The 21,143-nt window shown below is 50.2% G+C and overlaps 1 protein-coding gene across 1 annotated transcript in view; it reads right to left on the bottom strand.

Annotated features, from left to right (window-relative positions):
- Nucleotides 1-21,143, bottom strand: part of LOC122384736 (cerebellar degeneration-related protein 2-like) — a 94,426-nt gene that overhangs the window by 60,468 nt on the left and 12,815 nt on the right. The window lies entirely within an intron of this gene.

Raw genomic sequence — 21,143 nt, 5'->3', positions numbered from 1 at the left:
CACCCCACCGCCCGCCGGCGTGACGGTAAGGTGCCCCAGACAGGAAGTTAGTGACTTCCGGTACCAGTTGTGTCGTGACAGACAATGGAAAGATGGAACATTAAAGAGTGACTTGCAAAATGAACAAATGCGCTGTATGTAAGTTGTAGAACATGCCTTGGCAGTGGGCAAAATAAAAAAAAAAGCAAACGGCAATTAAGCTTTCTATTCCAAGATGTGAGAGCCTCCACAACTGCTTTTTAATAAATCATTCATTTTCCAAATAAAACATTGCATTGATTTACTCCATATAATCAAAATCATAAGCATTTTCATAGCAACGGCTTTTGGCATACACCGAGTGCCTCAACTCGGATGGATGGGCCGGCTGGGTTAAGCTCTCCAGTGAATAGATAAATCGTATCCTGATGTTCGACACTACGACCGTACCGCAGTACCGATGTAACAATCACCACTCACCAGAGTCCTGAACCGACCGCTGTCGGCGTTGGAGCGTGACCTGCGTGGCTGACCTCGATAGTACTCCATCCCTCCGATCGAGTCCTGTCGGCGGCCGGTCTTCCGCACCGCTTGCGGCACGAGCGAGGCGGTCAGATACAGTCCCGACTGAGCGCGAGTCACCGGAGTGTCATGAAGGATGTCATGGCGGGCGGTCAGAGAGCTATATGACCATCAGAGAATGCGACTACCATATACAGTACAAGAAGCGGAGTCGCGGACCAACGAAGAGTGGACTTATTATAAAAGGCACCAGAGAGAGAGAGCTTGAATGGCGTCCCTTTACATATACTGGATGGTAGGGTTGAGCTTGAGCTTTTCCAGCAATTCTGGTAGTGTAGCGTAACCTCAGTCGTAAGCTTCGGCGTGACGGAATAATAATAATTTTGGGATTCTAAAATTATGCATATGAGTCCTACCAATGACTACCAGTGCCGCCCATGGGACCGCCGCTGGAGGCACGTTCCTAAGGGTGAGTCAGCTGAGTGCAGGGGCGCGGGAACTACTTTCCGACTGGGGGGGGGGGGGCACACCATAATAGAGATCAACCTAGGGTACCCCCAAATCTAGTTTTCTCACCGGTTTTAGGCCACTTATTTTTCACCCCTCGGCTTTTTCAACAAAAAAGAAAACATTTGCAAAAAAAGTGGTATTCCGTCTAAAAGCTGTGGGGGCACCGCCCCCACGGCCCCAGAGTTGGGGGGCAAGCTGCCCCTGTGATTGTGCCCCCTGGGGGTCCGGAAGCGGTGGGGAGTATGTTTTCAAAAACAAATATTGTTTAATAAATTTTTGTTCATCGGGGGTGTTTTTCTTTCCGAGAGGGTTGCCGACCTGCGCCGTGCTCTGGAACAACCTCAGGCGAGTGTTTTCGGCTGGTAGATCCTCAAATGGTTGATTAATGAGTTGATTTTTCTTGCTGTTTGATTTCTCTCTTGTTCAAACGTAATTACACACCCATTTCCAATTGCTGGTCGGTCCGTTGGTTTCAAGCTGACCGATTCCTTTCCGCCACCGTTCCTTGCACCTGGGGCTCGTCACAAACAATATTTATAATGAGGCTGGCTTGTCGCTTGTCAACATATAGTCTTCCTGCCTGGGATGGTGTCTGCATCGTAAGGAAATTTGGGATGTGGAAGTCTCCCCCTATCAACAATTTTGATGCCTCCCGTAAGGGTCAGCCCCTTAGCCACCGTCTGATTAGGGTAAAATACGAATCAACCCTTATATTTCTCCCCCTTTTTGTCCTATAAAAAAAAATCACATCCCCGTTTGAGGTCACCTTTATGCTGAGGGTCAAATCTCCCGCTGGTCCTTATTCTACCGACGCGTACATCAATCTTTCACCGACGCACACTTCCTTTCATACAACGCCCATCCCGCTACGATGAATTTCCTTCCGAGTTGACCTCTCGGTCCCTCCCAACGATAATCTACTCCCTCCAGCGGTGCATAGAAGAGCCATAAACGTAAGTGTTTTTTTTTTTTTGGATCCCGTGTTAAATGTAAGGGGGATAAAAAAAAATAATTCTTGTTTCAATCACACCTCACAACGACTTATTGCGCCCCACTGTAACCTTGGATCTCTTGGTGCCCGTCCTAGCACCCTCCCTTGGCCCATCTCGGCCCACTAAACCTAGAACCCTACATCACTCGACCCGGATTACTTGTCTAAAGGTACGACGCAGTGTAGCGACTGGTTATTAGCGTTCGTCGACGGGTGTGATTGGCTCTTTCTCCCCTGCCGCTCACGGCACATCTCTGATTCCCTACTAAAACCCCGCAGCCGGACATTGGTTACTAACCCTTGCAGCCCTTCTGTGAGAGACTGTCTTACGCGTTTTCACCTAACGAACCGGTGGACACAACCCCTGCCGCCCCGACGACCGCAGTCTCGCTGGGCTCATAGACAGGTACCTACTCAGTACTCTCATGTAGTCATGGCACCCGCAAGTGGCGCCTTTGAATCATTGACCGGTGTGACTCGAAGACTCCATGACTGAATCTATCCTACAATTTTATCCGACGCCGTGGAATTCTGTCCTGCAGATGTGTGTTCAAGCGCGTTAGCGTCATGAGTGACGTATGCTGCGATCCTTCCAACGGTGGACTCACCTCATCCCGGCGGTATTGCTTCCTTCGCCTTATCCTCTATCATCTTCGTATTTACCACTCACCTTCGGCGGGGTGCTCCCTCGCCCCTGTCTGACTCTCTGTCTTTTGAACGAACTCACCTCTGTTGGGCGTCTTATGGCGTTCTATTTGCTCAACTATCTTAAATTATTTCCTTTCAACGAGGGACTATCCCCAGTCCAAGCAGGTTTCGACGTATCAGAGAGTTAGAAGCACATAGAAGTGCTGCAACATACCTCCTCTTCGGCTAACATCAATCTTATACTTCCTTGCATATCCCTGGTCTCCATGGTTAGGGATACCTAAGCATTCTACGGAAATCAGTTGGGTATCTCCTTACCTGTCTAGTTCATGAAGGTGTATGTCGGTGTCTATCAGCCATCTCATCGAGATTCGTCTAAATTGCAGTTGTGACTTGTACGTATCGAATAACGAGGAACAGTCACGTAACTTTTATTTCCGCGACAATTGTTACGCCCGTCAGTACGCCCATAATTTGGTAAGCATCATGGACTTCCACCAGTGACGTCATTTATTTCTTATGATTGCTCAGTGTTGACCTTGGCAAAGGAGTTGACTCGTGACGTCTTTAAATCGTGGCCCTTGGAGAATGGCATCAAGATAACTACCCCAGATAGGTCGCATTGATTTGGGGAAGACCTGGACGAAGTTCTAAGACGGAGTACTGCGCCGGCAGTGAAATAGGGCCCAGGCTAAACGATATAAATTCTGCTGGAGAAAAAAAAACTATTCTACACACCAAAAATTTGTACGTCAGGGAACGATTCGCGATTCCTCAATTTAATCATGGGACCCATAAAGACACAGATTTAAACCCCTCAAGCGTTTGTTTCAACCCCTACTATATCTTCGGTCACGTGACCGCCCCTGGTAAATTCTTGTGTTTGCACTGTTGTTACCTTAACAGGAAAATTTGTGTAACCGCATTTCAAAATTTTGTATAACTTTGCTTGACAAACAAACAAAAGAACGTGATATTTCGGGGTCTGTGTTTGGACAGTCCCTTTGGGACTTCGATTTCAGACTCTTTACCTACCTTGTGGCCTGATTAGCAGATGGGCTTGTATAAACGAATCATTGAACCTACTGGGGCCGAAACTTTATCCCCCTTTCACTCCCAGATTATGATATCTTGGCATGAACTTTGGCAGTTTGCGCGAAAAAAACTGTGTGGTGAAGGAAAAACTTTACGCCCGGCCGACACCGCAGACCTCGGCTACCAAATCGCGCTCGGCTGGCATATCTTGCTCTCGCAATTACCTGACCTTGAACCCACGCTGGTTTTCAAATGTCGGGTTTTTGCCGCGGCGTAGATTCAGTGATAATTGTGGAAATTTATTAGTTTCACTGTAAATTGGGTGGGGTTATCGAAAAATTTTGATATTGGACCTAGATCTTTACCGTAATTCCTCTTGGTTCGTAAGTATTTGTGGCGGACTGGTAAGTGAGGTGTGCGCACAGTTTGCCTCAGTTTGGTTCTCCGGACTTGGCTCAATTTCAAATGATATATTGACTGCCTTTTTTGTAGAATTTCATGCGACATGTCAAATAATTCACTTGTTTGCCCTGCTAGACCCACGTGTGAGGCTCAAGTTTGAATTCACTGCACAATATGAATGGGTTCTTGTAGGTACTATCTGTTGGGCAGAATTTAGTTCAGGCCGGATATAATTGCAAACAGTCCAAAAAAAAAATACAAGTTATTCAGCATATATTACTTGATATAATGAGTGGTTACTTTTGCCATGATCAAATAGCTAAAACATCAAATAATTTAAACAATACAGAGATTCCGAAATGCGGGTGAGTTGCTCAGGTCCCTGCAGGATGGAGCGTGGACCATTCTAAATCAAGATTAAGTTGGTAGCCTTATTTCTTGGCTGGTATGTTAAAGGAAATTTGGATAAGCCAAATTTTGATGCCTTCCTGATATACCTGTTACAATTTAGTAATAGTCTGCCACCTTCAAATTCCAACTAGGTATTCATCAAAACCAGCAACCACAGTCAATGCAGTGATGACGTTCGGTAATTTGTCATGTTGCTGTCCCTGATGCTAGGTAATGGGGCGTATCACTGGCCAATCTTGTTAACGAGCATGGTCAATTTCGAGTAAGATTAGCCCTATATTGCATGGGATCAAGTCCACAGACTATTCCTTGTACTTAATTTTTTTTGTATGGGGCCAACCCGTTCAGTAATTCCCATCAACCAGACTAAGTGATAGACAAAAGGAATTACTATGAGCTCACATGAAATGGCTTTAGCAGTGTTGTCTTGGTCTGTGCCGCCCATTAATGGCTGGGGAGTTATTGTATTAGCTAATGATTGGTCAAATTTTAGCAATTGTCTGAATTAGATGGCACAAGGAGCTGTTCCTATTAACCGTTCTGGTCATGATGAGAATTTAACTGTTAAGTTTATTTCTTGGCTGACACCAATGTAAATGGAAGAAAAACTGTGACTGAATTTGGGCGTTGTTCGCCTGTTATAACCTAATGCCGGTTCGTAATAGTCGGGCCTCCGTAATTTCAAAATACTCTTCCAAACTATAACCACAGTGGTGATATTCAGTAGCTTTCCATGTTGCACATGAGATCGGGGTGGAGGTTATCTGAGGTTCGGCGCGGCAAGGTCATATGGTTGTTCCTGCTCATCAGTCATCAACTGTGTCAATAGCAACAGGACGGGCGATCCTTGATGTTTACCAGGCCAGCTGTGGGGAGTGCTTGTGGCAAAGAAAATGAATTAACTCACCTTGGTGTATGTTAACAGAGCTATCATGTAATCCTTCTAATTTACATATCTGAATGATTTAACAAACGTTTGTGCAAGGGGTGTAATCAAAATACCTTCTATGGAGATGTTGATCTCAGGCTTGAAGAAGGGCTGGGATTCACATTTCGTTAGTTTGTCTCTGGCTGCTAAGTCCTTGAGGCGATGTGATGGAGCATGTCTGACTAATCTTGTTCAGGTGCGATTTTCAAACCCAAACGCGATTGGTTGCCCAAATTTGAGTGGGATCACGCCTACGTCCTGTTCATTGTGTCAAAATTTATCTTTGTGCGGGGATCAACCATTCACATAATTGCCATCAATCAGTGAAGAGATTGCAAAAAAAAAAACACAAAAAAGGGTTCAATTATCATGAGCTTACATGAAATGATGTTTAAAAGAAATTTCACCTAAGGCTATCACCTATGGTTGGTGGCCTCACAAATTTATCTAAATTTTGGTACACAGAAGTTGAACCTATAGCCAATTGAAACCATCAAACACTTAAAAATTCACTCGAACTGGACTGATACAACGAGCAAATGACACCGAAGGTAGACCAGGCGCACTTAACCTGACTCGAATTATCATTTCTTCCCAGTCAGGATGATCAAACGGCGTGCCGGATTGATCGCGTCGGGGGCACAACTGAGAGCTGTGTAAATCGCCACGCTTCTCCGGTCAGCGGTGGTATCAGCTGCATCCATGGCGTGAGATTCAACGACTTCCTTGATCGATCTGCGTCGTTAAGAATAAGATCAGATCAATCTGGCTCTCAAGAGATAGTGTAATTCACCCAGCTGCTAGAACCTTGAGATATTATTATGCTTGCAAGGGTTAATTTTGGTTAATTCGGGTTAATTCAAAGTTGTTAATGTATTAAGATACCGGAATAAGGCAGAGCTTTGCGTCGTTATCACGATTTTTTTTTCTGACTCACTGGTAAGCTTATACGCACAATCATGGATGGGATCACCACTGCGATCTCTCACGGCAGGGCTGGAAACTAAAGCTTGGTATACCGGACGCTAGGTGGCGAGCGAGTGCTTAGCTTGTCTGCGTGGTGGCACTGGCAACGGAACGCACAGGGCCGACGTTAGAGATGTAGGTGGCGCTGGCAGCGTGTCGTTCTGACCAGGGATCACTCCGCAAGTGGAATTGACGCTTGTGCATGCCCAAGTGGCCCTTCCCTTTCGTGCTGGTGAAAACCCGAGCTAACCGCATCGAACTGAGGTCTAATTATGAACGTTACTGAGTTCGTTGCACGAACCCCTTTGTCGTGGTTGAATAATTTTAAGGTCGTGCCGCGCGTTCAGGGGCCTGGGAAGGCGATACTTAAACTTGATAAGACAAACATGATTTAGAATGTTGATTACTACGGAGTGGGAAACCCTATCACTTGTCCTGTAACCTATTCTTGTTAGAGAAATCCTGCATTAACACGTATTGAACGGTTTGTAATACGTATTGAACAGTTCGATGTAAATGTGACCACTTTGCGTTCCTCGAAGCAACGTAAGGCGTCTATCATGGGTATGACAAAAATGTGTAATAGTAAGCTATGACTGGTTTGGGTTCTCAATGCAAGGATAAATGTAACCGATCGCTTGAAGGTATCCTTGCCCCGGGACCAAGCGCTGAATTCACAGGACAAGTCTTGACGATATGTAATGAGGCGCATTTCTGATTTCACCTTCCGTTAAAAGTTGGTTTTATTGACTCCTTGAGACTTTCATTAATAGACGGCATTATATTAGGCGCTCGAGTCACTATTGGCGGCGATTTTTCGTTAAATGTCGATTCAAGTCTAGGGTGCGTGTGTTCGTCACGGCTTTCTGAACGCTGATGGTAATTAGGCGAAACAAGGCATGAATTGGTGGGCTGACGGTTGGTGAGGCGGGTATTCACTTACAGGTGAAAAAAAGAACATTTTTGGAACTTCGCATAAACATAAAATATTGTATGCTAGTGACTGGAATTAGTACCAAATGACGTTCATTTCGTGAAAATTCTGGACGACATTAATCTTATCTGCTTTCGGTATACCCAATGGACCGCACAATGAAGTGTTGCTGACTCAAATCTGGGTTATAAGCCAAGCCAGGCGCTCATAGCTCCGTCGTGGTGATAGTTGACCCCCTGGCCCGACCGACCGCTCCGCTGCGTGTACATAGTGTTCAACCCTGGTCGCTCTGTGCGTGGTGCGCGGCGTCATGTTTTGACCATCTGACCACTAATCGTAAGTGGTTGTTTCTGGCGTCAGTGACCTCCTTGATACTCGTCTCGCAACGCAAAATAGCTACCCCTTCCCCTTTCCCAGACAGGTTGTTTAAATTTTCACGCTTTATTTTACACTACACGGACAATTAATGACAAACTAACCAATGTGCTATTGGTAAATCGTACTCGAGATTGTCAACTTGTCAATCCCGTTGTTTACTTAAACCTAACCCTAACAGGCGCGGCCTACCTTAATGCTTAATTCTAGACTTAATTAGTGACAGCATCGCGGCGCATCAAGTGACACGTTACCAAATGGTTTCGACCATTGGCGGCGCGCTGGCCCGACGGACGGGGACCGGTGCCGCATGACGTCACTTAATGATGTCAGAACTTTCACCCCTCCTATCCCGTCCTCACACCTACCCCCGGCCCTGGCGGTCGCGTACAAAGGAGCGTAAATGGTTGGCAAATGGTCCCGGCTCCGACACAAAATGTAAATGGACCATTGCCGCACCCGGCAGTGCGGCGCCGTCGAACAATCCCCATCACCCTACCCCCAGCTGTTACATCTGCTAATGGTGGCAAGGCCTGACCCTACGGGACGGTAGGTCTAGACTGGGGTAGACGCCCGGTAGATATGGGGGAAGGGGGAGAGAATGCGTGTGTGGTGGGCATGGCTGGAGGGCTGGGAGTGGCAGGCAGCTTTCTGCTGGCGACTCACTTGAATTTTGGTGGCGTCGAAGATTGGTCTTGTTCTTGATGAGTGTTGCACCAGAGAGTCAGAGGAAGAGAGCACTGGTCCAGCCGGCAGAGACTCCCCGGGTGTTCTGTCTCTCTCCTCTTCTGCGGTCCGATTTTATTCCTTTCGTTATCCGGTTCCGGCGGGGGGTCGATTTCTGTGACCGGGACAGTTAATCGGTCCTTTCCTGGCTGATCTCCGGCGGTAGCCCCCTGACCGGGGCTTCGAGAGGAAGCACGTCCGGCGTGGCCGAAGCTTCGGATTTCTCCCCTCCTCCGCTGTTTCCGCTGGAGTCGGCCCCCGTTGCCGGTGTCGGATGTGACGTTTCACACTCGATTTCCGCCGGTTGTCGGTCCTTGGCTGCACCGGACGCGGTGTTTTTCGCACTAGCCAGCACCAGGTGTTTCGCCGGATGTCGACTTCCAGCGATGTCGGACGCAGCTGGCCCGGCCCTGGTTTTCCAGAGGATGTCGAGGCGCCGGCTTGTCGGCCACTGGCTCGGCGTCGGGTGGAGTTTGTTTGCGCTACCGGCGGCGAGCGTTTGATCTTGCGGCATTAGCCGGCTCGATGGCGCAGCTGCTCGGTAGGTGTGTGACCCGGTCTCCTCCTTGGCCCGGCGTCCCGGCAGACAGGGTACTATGTGAGGCAGTTTATATGTATGAAAAATGTAGGATTTTGATGAAAAAAAATGTCACAGCATTCAGCTGTTACATTTTCAGGCTTCTTCTTTTAATTGTGCCCTCACAATTGAAGTGGAGTGTCTTGTACGAAGATCCGGAGGCCTTGTGACTTGCAGATCCGCATGTTCCCTCGGTGTCTTGGGCGGCGACGCCTGCTTCTGTGACCATTAAGAAGCGGGATGGGTGGGTTTTGGTTTTGGACGATAGGGTGAGTGGCTCTGGGGTCTTCTAGTGATTGGACGTTGTGACTGGACTGGATGTGAAATTCCCTTGAGGCCAGACCCTTGCCACCCCTTACCTTAACCTAACTTACATGATATACGCCCCCGCCCCTATTCCCCGAACGTTTCCCCACATTTCTAGGGTAGAGTCCCGACAGGTCGGCCGGTCGGTACACACTACACACCTGTTGCCTTCTCAGGCGGTAGGCGCCCTTCACTACTTAAACCTATCACACACACCGCGCGCGCATCATCATATCTGTACATCACCCCCACACTTTTGCTCGAAGTCCAGCGTGGCTCGCCTGTGGCAACTTGGGTGCGGAGTCCTGGGCCTTGCCTCCAGTTCGTCGCCTGGCGAGGCCCTTCGGTCGGTTGGGTCCATTCCGGTTCAGCTGGCGTAGTCGTGTAGCTCGAGCCCTTGACGCTGGGCCCTGGGCGTTTGTGGCAACGCCCTTGCCTCCTCCTCCTCCTCCTTGGTGGGACGTCGTTCGTCTGCTTCCTGAAAAAAAACGTGGGGTTTTGGGAATCGCTGGGGGGAAGGAATGGATCACCTGGGTCCTGTGCCTGACCCTTGTAATGGGTAGGATGGCTGAAAGGAAGTTACCTTTTGAGGATTGGTCCTTTGGATAGGATATTTCGTTCTTGCCGATTACAGCAGCTCTTCGCACTTTTCTTGTAGCTCCCGAATTTGTTTCTGTACCGTAGCGACCTTTGAGGCTTCTTCTTTTGCTTCGGTCATTGCCCGTTCCAGGGAACCCATTCGTGTCTGCAGCGAAATGATGGCTGAGTTCGGGCTTTCGGAATTGATTGGGGCGGATACTGTCGGAGGGCTTTGGATGACGTGTGTGCTGTTGGGTGTGACATTTCTGCGGCATAGGAAGATGGCGAGGATCACCACTCCAACCACTCCCAGTGTTCCAATGGAGATTGAAGTGTGGCCAATCACTGAGACTTCGCGGACGTCACTGGTCGGCTTGTGGTCCCACTCGGCCATTTTCCTTTTCAACTCGGACAGTTTAGGAGCCTCTTCGTCGGACGCTGGCATGGTGTCAATTATCTGTTCCAGGACAGTTTGGTCGAGATCCTTTGTAGCCGGAAGACGCTTGAAGATTGCTGAGACGTTCAGGTTCAACTTGAAGTGTGTCAGGTCATCTAGGTCAAAGTCCCTGGCTTGTGCCTCTCCTCTCAGATGGGCTGGTATGATATACTGGTCTCCTATCGCCGCACATCCGGGTGGCAGGGAGAAAACTCCGGTGCCCTGAAGTCTGAATCCTTTGGAAGGCTCATTGTCTTTGGCGCATTGCATGGCGAAAAGTTCCTCTTGAGGGAGGGCGTAGAGCCACTGGTGGTCTGACAGCGAGTAAACTTGGGGTTTCGTCCGGACGATCCTCCGGGTACAGTCTTGGTCAGCTGCTGCACGGTCGTCTCTAAATGCATGGTATAGGCATCCCTTGCGTGTTTCTCTGATGAGGGGTGCGAATCGCTGGCAAATTGTCTTCTTGGTGGTCGTTTTGCATTGTTCGACGTCTTCTTGGGTGATTTCAATGTGAAGTCGCTGGTCGTTTGAAATGGCGAAAAACTCCGCGCCAACATCCGTCTGCAGAGCTATTGTCGAGTTCATAAAGTGAGTCGGTATGGATGTGACATGGTATATGAAAAAGTCACCGTAGTTCTGGCTTTTCAGGGGAATTTGGACGTGTACCTCCCATCCATCACTAGAAGCAATCGCCGCAATGTCGAGTACGTTGTAGATTTCCGCTGGCGTGTCTGTAAGGGTCACTGCGGTGGTCCATCCGGTCGGAAGGTGTTGTTTGATGTCTATCAGAATGGCCCTCAAGCTCTTTGGGTGTAGTATGGTTGGGGTGACTTTTCCTTGTTGGGTGTGCGCCATGGCTAGTACGATTTTCTGTACCTCATGGCGGAAGGCCATCACTGCTGCGCCGGCTGTTCTAATCGCTGAAGAAACAAGCTGTGTGAGGTCGATCTCGTTCCGGATGTTATGTCTGGCTTCTCGGGCTGCAACTAAAGTGACTTCCAGGGTCGCGGTCTTCTCTGCCAGTCGAGCAATATTCTGCCTGTTCGTCTTTTGGTCTTTTGACAGTGTACCGATCAGAGTTGTTTGTAGCCCAACGATGTGATGTAACTGTCCCACCTTGGCTTCTACCTTCTTCACTTCTTGATGAATCCTTTGGGTGTCTTTCTCCGTGGATGTACCAAAAAGCCACTTCAGACCATCTCCAAGGAATGGTATCAGGGCTCGCTCCCTCCGGCTGAGTCTTAGTTCGCTGCGAAGTTCCAGGATTTCCTGCTCGGCGGCTTCTACCTCGGCTTCCATCCATATCTTCTCGTGTTTCCAGGTTTCCATTACTCCTTTAAGGAATTCGGTCTTTCTTATTTCTTCTTCGCGCGTCCCGTGCGGATTAGGGAAATTTGCGGCTTGATCGAGTAGGTCTGTTAGGGTTTTGGTGATGTCTTGAAATTGTTTCCGCAGATATGTGGCCTGGTCGTGTACATCTTTGTGGTGGAACCTCACCACTGCCGTCCAGACACCGGTGGCCAGCAACAGAGGTCCCCTTGGTTGGAACAGCAGCCCGCTGTGCAGGCCCGGAATAACCCTTTCGCGTTCCTCGGTGCCGTCTCCCGGCTCCTGCAGCGAGTTGGAGGTGTCGAGACACATCCAGATGATGAGCAGCCAAGTTCCCATGTTGATGATCTGTCGTGGCTTCATCTTGTCGATCCTGCAACAATGGAGAGGTTGTTAAGCACTCTCATCTTCGTTTCGTCGCGCGTTTCTTTCTCTGATCCGTTCCGAGCGTCGAATTATGGGAATTTCCCGAGGTCTGGTTGTCCGGCCCCGTCGTGTTCTGGGTTGGTAGGTTGGTGAGGCTCCCCGGTTTTCATCTAATGTGGCGCGGAGGCTGGTCCTTCCCTGCCGTGGTGTCCCCGTCCGAGGTATACCGCTATCAGAGCTGTCCTCGAGATTGTGAGTGGGGTCGACCCTGAGCTGTGGTGGTGGATTGGGTTCGGTCGTGGCATGGGCATTGTGGGTGTGGTCAGCCACCATCCCTCCACTGGCTCCTCCTTGTTCGTCTCTGGCCTCCTCGTCCATTCGGTGTTCGTCACGAGCTCGAATCCTTTCTGATCTTCTAAGCGCTGGTTGGTCAGGCGGCCCATCTCGTAGGGTCTCTGGCTGGGGAGGTCTAGGAGCGTTGTGGTCCTCCTCTAGCGAGATGGGATGGCGCGCCGTGTTGACCAGTGGGACCTCGTCTTGCGGTGTTGTCGGGCCGTGCTCTGTTCTTTGGGCGGGGCTGCGACTGACTGTTCCTTGGGATGACCGAGAGGTTGGAGGACCCTGGTGCGTGCTTTCCCTTGGCCCACTTGTGTTCTCCTGGGCTGGTCGTGCTAGATCGACGTCTGGTGCAGCTGGAGAGGTAGTTGTTGGTGACGCGGGAGGAGTGTGGAAGGCTTCTGCTCCTTCATTGTTCTCGTCTTGCTCTTCCGTCTCGGTATCTTCTAGACCAGACCAGTGTTCCGGGAATGGTCGGTAGCCCTTCTTCTCCCGCCGCCAGGTTTCCAGAGGGGAGGGGCCTGTTGCTGTGGCTTGTGAGGCCTGGCCTCCGGGTGTATCTTCGTCTTCACACGGCCAAATGTGAACTGGCTTTTGCAGCTTCAGTCGGTCGAGGTGGACTCTCAGGATCTTCCCACGTCGATTGGGGTGTTCGATCTTGTAGTTGAGAGGCCCGACTTTCTCCAGAATTCTGTATCCGGGCTTCCAGGGTGGGTGTAGTTTCTTGGTTTGTCCAACCGGAACTCTCTCGTCCAACAGCATCACCTCGTCCCCTACGTCGAAGCTGCGGTCCTTGCAGCCGCGGTCATGATACTGCTTCTGTCTCGTGTGAGCTTCTTGTAGCTGTGCTTGGACCCGTTCAAAAGCAGCGTGCATCCTGACCACCATTGCCGGCTTGCTCGTCAGTGCTAGATTGTCTGGATCCTCTTCTGATCGGAGGAGCAGATCTAGCGGTTCCCGTGATTGTCGTCCGAACATGAGGAAGAATGGTGTCTCCTTGGTGCTCTCCTGCACCGCCGTTCGGTATGCGTACATGACGTAGGGCAGATGGACGTCCCAGTCTCGCTGATGCTCTTGTACGAATGCCCGAAGCATCGATGCCAACGTTCGGTTGAATCTCTCACAGAGACCGTCGAACTGTGGGTGGTACGGGGTGGTGAAGAGGTGGGTGATCTCCAGGAGCGAGCATAGCTGCTGCATCAGCTTTGCTCTAAAGTTTGGCCCGTTGTCGGTGATCAGTTTCGCCGGAAAACCGTACTCGAGGAATTTCTGCATGAGCGCTTCCGCTGTGGTCTCTGCTGTTTGGTCCTTCACAGCTAAAGCGAGGACGTACCGAGTGAGGTAGTCGGTGACGATGATCACGTACTTGTTTCCGGCCCTTGTCTGGGGCAGGGGTCCGAGGACGTCCACGGCGATGGTGTGCCAGGCTCCCCAGGGCTTTGGGAGCATACCCAACGGGGCTTTGATTTTTCTGCCTCGGTCTTTCTCTTGGCATGTTTGACATCCTGCAATGTACTTGGTACATTGGGCGTGCATGTGCTTGAAATGATACTTTTCCCTCAATTTGGCGAGCGTTTTCGTAAGCTTGAGATGCCCGGCGTGAGCATCTGCTACCGCTGTCTTTGCGAGACGGGCCGGGAGTAGGGGCTTGCATGTTTCTGTTCCGATTGCATCTCTGTCGATCTTTTCCAGCACTCCGTCGGTGGCGATTCGAATGGTGTCCTTTTCCACCCATTTCGGTAAGGGTCGTTGGTTGTTGATGGCGTCCCTGATTTCGGAACAGTCTGGGTCTTGCTGTTGCTCTTGTTTCAGCAGTTGCCTCCCGAGACTTTCCGATGCTGTTGTGATGTTTGCCGCTTCTCTTCCCGAGGTTTGTTCGGTCTGTATGCTGTTGATGTCTCGGTCCCGGACGAAGCGGTTCCTTCTCATCTCCGCTCTTCTGAGGGGCTGGATGTCGCCTCCTGGTGTTGCGCGTGATGTTTCTTCGCCTTCCGTCCCCATTGTTGGCCTTGATGGCGTGTCTTCTTGGATTTCCACCGGCCTGCGGTCACTCTCTGAGACCACTCGTCTGCTCTTGGGTGCACTGAGGTCCTCATCCCTTGAGGGCGTTGTCCTGTCCTCCTTGGCAGAGTGTGTTTCAGCCGTTGCGTTGGAATAGCAAAGTTCTTGTTTTTCGTCGGTCTCTTCCTGGTACATCCTGGACAGGAAATCGACATTCCGATGCATGCTCCCTGGCTTGTGGATGATGTCCAAGTCGTACTCCTGGAGAGCCATTTTCCATCGCTGAAGACGTGGGTTCCCGTTCTTCATATCCAGCAACCATTTGAGTGCCCAGTGATCGGTGGCCACCGTGGTCTTTCTCCCGAGGATGTAGGTTCGGAAGTGCTGGACAGCCCATACGAGAGCCAGGCACTCGAGTTCACAGGCCGAGAACTTTTCTTCGTTGGCGGTGGTGCGCCGAGATGCGTACCCGATGACCCTCTCTTTCTTCTCACTCTCCTTCTTTTGGCCTAGGATCGCCCCCAGTCCGGTCGAGCTCCCGTCGGTCATCAAGATGAATGGCTGTGAGAAGTCTGGGAGGGCGAGCACTGGTTCTTGGGTGAGAACTTGCTTCAGGTCGGCGAAGGCGTCCTCCTGTTTCTTTCCCCATTCGAAGGGCACGGTTGTTTTTGTGAGGTCCGTGAGTGGTTTTGCCCTCCTGCTGAAGTCTGGGACGAAGCAGCGGTAGTAGGAAGCCATCCCGATGAAGGAGCGTACCTCTCGGCGTGTTGTTGGAGGCGGCAGGTTGCGGATCTTTTCCACATTGTCAGGGTCGGGGCGGAGCTCTCCTACGGAGATTCGGTGGCCCAAGTAGGTGACGCTCTCTTTGGCGAAGGCGCACTTGGAGGGCTTCAGTTTGATGCCAGCTTCGCTCAGTCTGCCGAAGATCAGTTTCAGGTGCTCTAGGTGTTCTTCAAAGTTCTTCGAATAGCAAATAATGTCGTCGATGAAGCAGTGGCAGAACTTTCCTGTGTAGCCCGACAGGACGTGGGACATCAGGCGCTGGTACGTCGCAGGTGCTCCCTTGAGGCCGAACGGCAATTTAAGGAACTGGAACAAGCCCAGGAAGCATCGGAATGCTGTCTTCGGTCGGTCCTCGGCCGCCACTTTTACTTGCCAGTATCCTTGTTGGCAGTCCAGGCAACTGAAAATAGTTGCTTCTCCCAGCGTGTCGAAGATCTCGTTGTGTGCTACCGGGAGTGGGTAGTGGTCGGGTTTTGTGACCTCATTCAGCCCTCTATAGTCGACGCAGAACCGTAGTTCACCTGTTTTCTTGGGTACCAGCACCACTCCGGCTGCGTAGGGTGAAACCGATGGCTCAATTACCCCTTTTTCCAGCATGTCCCGAACTTCTGTTTCCATGAACTCTCTTTGTGTTTGTGCTACTTGGTAGGCAGGTCTTCGAATTGGTTTGTTGGAGGTCAGCTCGATCCGGTGCTCGATAAGTTCACAGGTCCCCAGTTCTCCGTTCCAGGAAAAGCATTCTGAATGTTCTTCGATCAAGTTTTGCAGTTGTTTTCTTTGCTCCGGATTCAGCGTTCCGGTATCGAGGATCTCCAGATCTCTTTTTTCTTCTTTCCTTCCTGCTGTGGCAGACGTTGGGGTGTTTTCTTCACTGATGTGTTGACCGCTTGAGCCTTTCGTTGTTGGCAGTTTTTGCTCGTGGCTTTCAACGTTTTCCTCTTGGGTGGTGGATTGCCTGGGTGGTTGGTCCGCTTGTTGGCGATTTTTCCCGGGTTGATCCTGACCCCGTTGCTGACGGCTCTGCTCACCTGCTGGCTTTCTTGTGGCACGGCTTGATATTCCCCGGTCACTGGTTGCTCGAGCTGTATCCTTGGGGCGTTCCTTTTCCGCCTGGGACCGTTCAACTTGGTCCACTGTGTCTCCGATGCTGGTTAGGTAGAGGCCCACGCTCTCTTCTGGGGTGTCATCTTTCCCGTTCTCCAGTTTGATTTTGTTGGTTGGAGAGAGCCAGAGTGTTCTGTTGGCTGCGTCGATGACGATGTTGTTCTTTTGGATAAAGTCAAATCCGATTATGGCGTCATAGTGAAGCTCTGTACACATAAAAGCGTCGTGTTTCTTCCTTTCTCCTCCTAACTCGAATTCCACTGCTGCTTCTTGGGTGACCGGTATTACATGACCTGAGGCGGACCGAAGGACCACGCCCACTGCTTGGGAGGCTTGCTGTTCATGATGTCCGATGAGTGAGGATCTCACGATGGTGACCATAGATCCAGTGTCCACTAGAACCAGTGCCGGTTTTCCCTGGATCCTCGCTCGACAGGTACACGTTTTGATGTGTTGGTTAGCATCTCGTGATGTTGACGGCGCTATGTAGTTGGTCTCGATGACGTGGTCGGTCATCACCTCCTCCTCTAGGTGGATCGAAGGGGCGTTTCGTCCATTCGTCGCCGGCTGGTCCCCTAATACAGCCGGCGGTAGCCGTTTCCCTGCTGGCGTTGGCTGGTAGGGCACTCGAAGGCCCGGTGTCCCGGGCGGTGGCAGTTAAAGCATAGGTTCAGGGTCAGGTCCCTCTCCCGCCTGGCCTGGTTGTCGTAGCCGCCGAACCTCCTGCCGTTCGGGAGCTCGGCGCGCCGCCATTCCCGTGCGGTGGTCGGACCGTTCTGGAATCGGGCTTGCCTTGGGAGGGGCAGTTGTTCCCGGTATTGAGGCCGGGCATCAGAAGAGTTACCGTTGGGACGGGGCGTCGCTCGGTTGGGATAGTATTTTCGGCGTGCTCCCCCTTGTTCGTCCTCGTCTCCCTCGTATTCGTCTTCTGATCTTTCGGTTACACCAGCGGGTCCGGGCTTTTGTTTCTTGGTCCTGGATGCTTCTGTTCCTTTTTCTTTCTTCTCCTTTCGTTCTTCATCTCGCATCTCCAGCGCGGCTACGATTTTCTCTACCAGTCCGGTCGTTGTAGGCTCGGGAAATCCTTTCACATAGCAGCTGAGGACTTCCTCCTCCCGGTGGCTGGCCTCCACTGCCTCTTCTTCCGCTGCGGTTTTAACTGCATCGTCGAACGTCTTACATTTCCTCCTCCATACCATCTGGCGTAGGTTGCTCCTTAGTCCCCTGACGAAGTTGGTCCTTCTCATGAAGTCCAAGAGATTTTTTCTTGCTTCCTTCTGGGCCGTCTCGGCGATCAGCTTCTGTTCCGCAGTCATTGGTTCCTCTCCTTCTTCCTTTATGCCCAAGGGCTCCGATCCCAGAGCCCTCAGCGACAGCATGCGCACCGTTTGGGCCCATTCTTGGACGGTTTTTGAGCCTTGGGTGCCCGTGTTGAGGAGGAATTGATGCCACTGCTCCTTTCCTGCTGTCTCGAAGCGGTCCTTCAGTGCCACCTGAAGCTCCGGCCATGATGTGATCTTTCCTTCGGATTTCAGCTGCTCTGCGTGTTCACCGGCCTCACCCCGCAGACGGAACATGGCTGCCTTGAACGTCGCGTCATCGGTCCAGCCGGCGAACTCTGCTGCCCTGTTGACCATCTGGATCCATTCTTGTAAGTTCTGCTGACCGTCGAAGTTGTCCACCGATCCGATCATCCTGGATCGCTCCATGATCCTGGAATACACAGAAGGGTTTCTTTTAGTGACCTTCTTCTTGGTATCGACGCAACATATGCATTTATCTCTTCCATCTTTGATCCTGCTCTTGTGGTAATGTGGATTCAATAAATACATATGTGTGCATGTATGCGTTAAATTGTTTTGTAAATGACCAAATTGTAGCCTTTGTTTTTGTTTTTGCTCTCTGGATTCATTCCTGCATGTGTTTCATTTTGACTTCGGCTCCTGTTCAATTTCTCCTGTCTTCGATCTCGTTCCTTTCTGGGCTCTGGTCTATGCAACAATACTTCATGCTGGTTGTGTGTAATGGGTTGCAATTATTCGGATAGTCAGATCACTTGTGCTCACTTGGCCGTCACCCTCTTGAATGATGTATTGTAGCACTTCCGCGTTCTATCCGTCGTTAGCCTCCTCCTCTCTTAGGTTCAGGTTGATGCAGCTTTTAATGCGTGTTGCATGCAACAAGACTGCAATATTCTTGAACATTGGGCTCCGACAATCTCCCTAGTTGTAATATCTTACTCCTTCGCAGCGTCTCAAGTCTTCGATCTTGTTTCTTTCTTTCTTGCTTCTGGTATATGGAACTCTGTTGATTGCATGTTGCATGCAACTGGATTGCAACTGCTCTGGGTCGTAGCGCCTCAGGACTTGTTGGATGATATCCTGTCTTCACAGATAGTGGATACAACGTGTTTCCTCTCCGTAGCTCCTCCAGTCTTCGAACTTGAATTTTTTTTCTTTGGGTTCGGGTATGTGCAACTCTGCTGATTTCATGTTGCATGCAACAAAGCCATTGCCCCACGTTGGGCGCCACGAATGTGATTGTGCCCCCTGGGGGTCCGGAAGCGGTGGGGAGTATGTTTTCAAAAACAAATATTGTTTAATAAATTTTTGTTCATCGGGGGTGTTTTTCTTTCCGAGAGGGTTGCCGACCTGCGCCGTGCTCTGGAACAACCTCAGGCGAGTGTTTTCGGCTGGTAGATCCTCAAATGGTTGATTAATGAGTTGATTTTTCTTGCTGTTTGATTTCTCTCTTGTTCAAACGTAATTACACACCCATTTCCAATTGCTGGTCGGTCCGTTGGTTTCAAGCTGACCGATTCCTTTCCGCCACCGTTCCTTGCACCTGGGGCTCGTCACAAACAATATTTATAATGAGGCTGGCTTGTCGCTTGTCAACATATAGTCTTCCTGCCTGGGATGGTGTCTGCATCGTAAGGAAATTTGGGATGTGGAAGTCTCCCCCTATCAACAATTTTGATGCCTCCCGTAAGGGTCAGCCCCTTAGCCACCGTCTGATTAGGGTAAAATACGAATCAACCCTTATATTTCTCCCCCTTTTTGTCCTATAAAAAAAATCACATCCCCGTTTGAGGTCACCTTTATGCTGAGGGTCAAATCTCCCGCTGGTCCTTATTCTACCGACGCGTACATCAATCTTTCACCGACGCACACTTCCTTTCATACAACGCCCATCCCGCTACGATGAATTTCCTTCCGAGTTGACCTCTCGGTCCCTCCCAACGATAATCTACTCCCTCCAGCGGTGCATAGAAGAGCCATAAACGTAAGTGTTTTTTTTTTTTGGATCCCGTGTTAAATGTAAGGGGGATAAAAAAAAAATAATTCTTGTTTCAATCACACCTCACAACGACTTATTGCGCCCCACTGTAACCTTGGATCTCTTGGTGCCCGTCCTAGCACCCTCCCTTGGCCCATCTCGGCCCACTAAACCTAGAACCCTACATCACTCGACCCGGATTACTTGTCTAAAGGTACGACGCAGTGTAGCGACTGGTTATTAGCGTTCGTCGACGGGTGTGATTGGCTCTTTCTCCCCTGCCGCTCACGGCACATCTCTGATTCCCTACTAAAACCCCGCAGCCGGACATTGGTTACTAACCCTTGCAGCCCTTCTGTGAGAGACTGTCTTACGCGTTTTCACCTAACGAACCGGTGGACACAACCCCTGCCGCCCCGACGACCGCAGTCTCGCTGGGCTCATAGACAGGTACCTACTCAGTACTCTCATGTAGTCATGGCACCCGCAAGTGGCGCCTTTGAATCATTGACCGGTGTGACTCGAAGACTCCATGACTGAATCTATCCTACAATTTTATCCGACGCCGTGGAATTCTGTCCTGCAGATGTGTGTTCAAGCGCGTTAGCGTCATGAGTGACGTATGCTGCGATCCTTCCAACGGTGGACTCACCTCATCCCGGCGGTATTGCTTCCTTCGCCTTATCCTCTATCATCTTCGTATTTACCACTCACCTTCGGCGGGGTGCTCCCTCGCCCCTGTCTGACTCTCTGTCTTTTGAACGAACTCACCTCTGTTGGGCGTCTTATGGCGTTCTATTTGCTCAACTATCTTAAATTATTTCCTTTCAACGAGGGACTATCCCCAGTCCAAGCAGGTTTCGACGTATCAGAGAGTTAGAAGCACATAGAAGTGCTGCAACATACCTCCTCTTCGGCTAACATCAATCTTATACTTCCTTGCATATCCCTGGTCTCCATGGTTAGGGATACCTAAGCATTCTACGGAAATCAGTTGGGTATCTCCTTACCTGTCTAGTTCATGAAGGTGTATGTCGGTGTCTATCAGCCATCTCATCGAGATTCGTCTAAATTGCAGTTGTGACTTGTACGTATCGAATAACGAGGAACAGTCACGTAACTTTTATTTCCGCGACAATTGTTACGCCCGTCAGTACGCCCATAATTTGGTAAGCATCATGGACTTCCACCAGTGACGTCATTTATTTCTTATGATTGCTCAGTGTTGACCTTGGCAAAGGAGTTGACTCGTGACGTCTTTAAATCGTGGCCCTTGGAGAATGGCATCAAGATAACTACCCCAGATAGGTCGCATTGATTTGGGGAAGACCTGGACGAAGTTCTAAGACGGAGTACTGCGCCGGCAGTGAAATAGGGCCCAGGCTAAACGATATAAATTCTGCTGGAGAAAAAAAAAACTATTCTACACACCAAAAATTTGTACGTCAGGGAACGATTCGCGATTCCTCAATTTAATCATGGGACCCATAAAGACACAGATTTAAACCCCTCAAGCGTTTGTTTCAACCCCTACTATATCTTCGGTCACGTGACCGCCCCTGGTAAATTCTTGTGTTTGCACTGTTGTTACCTTAACAGGAAAATTTGTGTAACCGCATT

This window comes from Amphibalanus amphitrite, unplaced genomic scaffold (genome assembly GCF_019059575.1).
Source record: "Amphibalanus amphitrite isolate SeventyFive unplaced genomic scaffold, NRLGWU_Aamphi_draft 000197F_arrow, whole genome shotgun sequence".
NCBI lineage: Eukaryota > Metazoa > Arthropoda > Thecostraca > Balanomorpha > Balanidae > Amphibalanus > Amphibalanus amphitrite.
Note: the sequence above shows the minus strand (reverse complement) of the source record. Positions and strands in the feature narration are given on the sequence as shown.